A 4,763-nucleotide genomic window follows, 5' to 3' on the forward strand; every position below is an offset into this window, starting at 1 on the left:
TAGAGAACCGCCCATGTGAAAATAGCCCAGCCAAGTTTACTTTCGGCAACGCGATCCTTTAACAACATCTTTTAACGTCTTTCCGCTCCCTGGAACATCTTCTACCCTTTTCATTTGCATAGCTCCTTACCGTACCCTAATTTTGTAGCCGTTTACCTGAGTAGGTTTCATATTAGTGTCCGAATTAATCAGTTTTGAAGTTTTATGCAAACGGTGTGATAAAGATAGATTTGTGGAGAAATCTAAACTGTATAGTGAGATCATCGTTATAATGACAGTGAAGGAAGATGGGAGAATAACATTGCCGATTCTCTGTCTTGGCACTGTCTTCTATAAAATATGACTCCATTCAAATGGTCGTTTTTCAGGAAACAGCCCCGAAAGAATTTTTCCCGACAGTTCTATATTTTGGGCGCTAAATTCGAATCTGGAATTTTCTGACACGCCAGAGGGCGGCTTCACCCCCAAAATCCACAAGAAACCTAAAAATTTCGGACTTTTTTTAATTCTTCAACACCAATGCTAAGCAAATAATGCCATTATAACGTAGACCTCACTGTAATATTCAACTTCATAATGGCACAATTCACTAACAATGAGCGTCAAGTAAATGGAATAGAATAATGTACAATTAATCATAGAATAAATGGAAGAGATTCAATAATTATTATTAGTGAATCCAAATATTCTCAACCGAATTTAGAATATTATTTGAAACTACGGATCAATAATTATTATTCTTTTGTGAAGTAACATCACTTTGAATGTAATTCATTCACTTGATGCTTGAGTTTTTGTTCACAGACTGAAAGCAATGATATGATTGACTGCTATAACAAAATGGCTGCCAATGGAGTACTGAACTACGTCACAAGCTAGTACTGTTCTGTGATTGGCTGGAGGCCGAGTCTACAATTCCAACAGTGGGAGGAGTCAGACTTTGAAGTAAGAGTTGTTCAACAAAAATATCGGCAATTTTGGCAGAATAGAGTTTCTTTACATTAGGTATAATAATTATCATTTTATTATTTCAAATAGGCTATCCATGGTGTTGTCTATTAGCCTTTATTTGTATCTAGAATGAATGAAACAATAAATAAAATTGAAAACGTTATTTTGAATGTATTGATAACATTACTAAAATTTTGAACATAGTGTTTTCACCAGAATACAATGAATATTGAAAATAATAATTCCAATTCAAGCCACTAACTGGATTTTCATTAAGCTCAACTATAAACTAGTTTTTTTTCTGAATTTATGATTGCTTTTTCCAACTGAACGGCTTTTGATTGGTTTCTAGGTAATCATTCTCATTCGCCAAAATGTCTGTAATTACCTGTATATTCCGAGTTAACTCACTTCTTTATTAAACTAAAGACTCTCCCATTCACGACAGAGAAACCTCAAATTGGTGAAATTAATCCACCTTCGTAACGAACTCTTCAGCAACAATTGACACAGACAATACCCTTGAAAACTGCAATCAAATCCTTCATGATTGTTCTTTAAAAAGAATTGGTGCCAAATATATCTGTTCCAATAATGAGATACAACTGCTTTAATTCAACAAGTTGCGCTGGACATGAATCAAGTTGGGCTTCATTTGGCTATGGTGAGAATCAATTTAAACTGTCATCATTCTCCAATGGATAAAATCAATGCTCCTCATTTCACCTATGCTGACATTTGTAAGTGATTCTATTTGTAGCTGGGTGAGGAATAGTACTTCAACCGGTGTCAGAATTCCTTATGTATAATATCAATGCTTATCATCCATTCAATGCTGACAGATGTAGGTGAATTTAACTACATTAGTGTGAGGGTACATTTCATCCGGGTACAGACATGACAAACTGACAATGATAGATGCTGTCTGGCTAGGGAGCGTAAATACAAACACTGTACATTCAGAGTTAGATGTTGTAAAGCCAATCTTGTAAAAACGTATAAGTTTTCCCTGCCCAAACCTAGTTACACGTTAAGTTAACTTGATTGGTTAACTAGTTGGTAAGTTAATTTTACGAACGTAAATTCAACGTTATATTACCAACCCTCAATATGATTTCAGGATCATGTTTGAATCACAGTCAAGTTGAATTAGCCTACATTTCATAAAGTGCAGCTACAGCTGCATATTCACTCGTATATATTCGGATGGACACGTTAATTTGTCGATCCCGGCTGCCTAAAAAGCAGTCATAGGTCATGTCAGAGGCTCTGAAATTGATCAGGTGTGACCTGAAAACTCTGACACCAAACCTGATCCAGCCAGGTCACTCGATATTATTACTTATCTGCAGATAAATTAAGTTCAATGTAATCAACTATTGTAATCCTACGTTGGTCTGTGGTCTAGATACATCTGAAATTATTTTCCGTCTAGCTAATAATTAATAATATAATTACCCTGTTGTCAATTTGCAGTAGTAGAAGTCCTCGGGGTGATTTGAAGCATTTAATTGGGGATTTTCGTTAAATAATAATTATACCTCTGAAATTGTACATTATTGATCCCGCTTTTTCAAATGAACACCAAAGCAGAAAGAAACATAAAGATAAAGTTTACAGATGGAATTAAATAGAGAATGCATTTATTCAAATGCTAATTAATATATAATTATTATTCAACGAAAATCCTAAATAAATGCTGTAAATCACCCCGAAGACTTCTGCTACTGCAGACCATGACAACAGGGTTAACAGTTAGATGGAAATTCGATGAGAACTACTATCCAAAAATTAGTTGCCAGCCCGGAATCGAACCCGGTACCTCCCAATTGCTAGTCAGGAATGCTTACCCTTACACCAAACTGACAATCTCTAAAGAAGAGACTCTCTCTGGAGATTGTCAGTTTGGTGTAAGGGTAAGCATTCCTGACTAGCATTTGGGAGGTACCGGGTTCGATTCCCGGGCTGGCAACTAATTTTTGGATAGTAGTTCTCATCGAATTTCCATCTAACTGTTAACCCTGTTGTCAATGTCTGCAGTAGCAGAAGTCTTCGGGGTAATTACAGCATTTATTTAGGATTTTCGTAAATAATAATTAGATAAAGTTTAGACATTCGTAGAGTATGTATTAGGGTACTTGATAGATGATATTGTAATGATATTGTAATGATATTGTAATGATATTGTAATGATATTGTAATGATATTGTAGTAAGACAAAACAACTTAATTGAATTCAATTTTAATCTTCAATGGCTAAATAATATGAGCCGTATCAAAAGTGAAAAAGGTTGAATTAGTTAGAAAAAGTTGATTGTTTGATTATTTATCATAAATGGCAATATATTTGTCATCAAAATACGTATATTGTTATCGATCATTGTATCATGAAAAAAAACAAATACCTTGCTAAGACAAATTAGACATTCTAGTATCATAGTCGAAGTATTCTGTTCCTATAATCTATCCCATTCCACTCTATCCATCTCATTTGTATTGGAACAAGAACAGTAATTGAGAGATAGATTCCGTAGTGGAATTCATCATCAACAAAAAACAAGAAAACCAATTCCAAACAATCAGTTAACAATTGAAAAGAAGAGAAAACATGTCACAGAGTACCTCTTCACTGGTTTTCCCAAAAAAGCCAACATCTGTGGTGTGTATATATGGAGCGACATCCTAGGTACAACAGCCTGATATAGGTATAGTCTGAGGGTATATAAATGAAGAGAATATATAGGAGCGTCACCCACATGGTAGAGACATTCGAGAAAATCAAACTGATGGAGAAATAAATTAAGTTCTCAAACGCCGCCCCGGAAACCGCAAATGGGGAAGATGGAAACGAACTGATGAATGAAGGGTGAGAAAGAGTGAGAGGGGAATGTGAAGAGATGGAGAAAGGTGGAGGGGACAGGTGGAGAAAATGAGCAAGAATAATGGAGGAGAGAGACAAGGATAGAAAGTGGAATTCTGTGATTAGGAAAACGTATATGTTGGAAGGAGAAAGGTGACAGTGGAAGGTTTTGAAGATGAATCGGGAGAGAGAAGGATTCAGATAGGATAAGAGAGTGTGAGAGAATGAGTGGAATGTTTTGAAGATGGGTTGTTGGAAGAGGAGAAAGATCCAGAAAGGGATGAGAGAGAAAGATCGAGGAGAGGGGGAGACGTAGGAAGCAAATTCTCTCAATCAGAAAACAAAGATGTCAAGTCGACCTTTTTCATTGTAGAGAGTCAGTGGCAACCGATTCGATCTGAATTCTTTATCAGGCGACAGTCTGAATTCACTCTGTGATAGGTGGAAGACGGTAGGAGATGAGAAGAAGAGAGTGAGAGAAGAAGAAGGAGAAGAAGAGGAAGAAGAAGAATTGGATTCACTCTTCAAGAGGTGAGAGACGCTTCAAGACGGTAGAAGAATAAGAAAGAATAGTAGAAGAAGAGAGGAGGAGGAGAAGAAGAAGAAGAAGACGAAGAGAAGGAGAAGAAGAAGAGAAGAAGAAGAAGAAGAAGAAGAAGAGAAGACGAAGAAGAAGAAGAAGAAGAAAGAAGGAGAAGAAGAAGAAGAAGAAGAAGAAGAAGAAGAAAAAGATGAAGTAGAAGAAGAAGAAGAAGAAGAAGAAGAGGGTGAGGAAGACCCTCTGATGATGACAAGAGTAAAGTGAAGGCTGGGTGGGGATAGAAGGTCGTTTGTGAAGATGTTCAAGAGTTCGAAGGTTCATAGACATACAGGTGGGGGAGAATACTGACTTTAGAACGGAGAACTGAAGAAAAAGGATGAGATAGAGATAGAAGGATGGAGAGTAGAGAAG

The sequence above is a fragment of the Nilaparvata lugens genome, chromosome 12 (assembly GCF_014356525.2).
Source record: "Nilaparvata lugens isolate BPH chromosome 12, ASM1435652v1, whole genome shotgun sequence".
Lineage (NCBI taxonomy): Eukaryota > Metazoa > Arthropoda > Insecta > Hemiptera > Delphacidae > Nilaparvata > Nilaparvata lugens.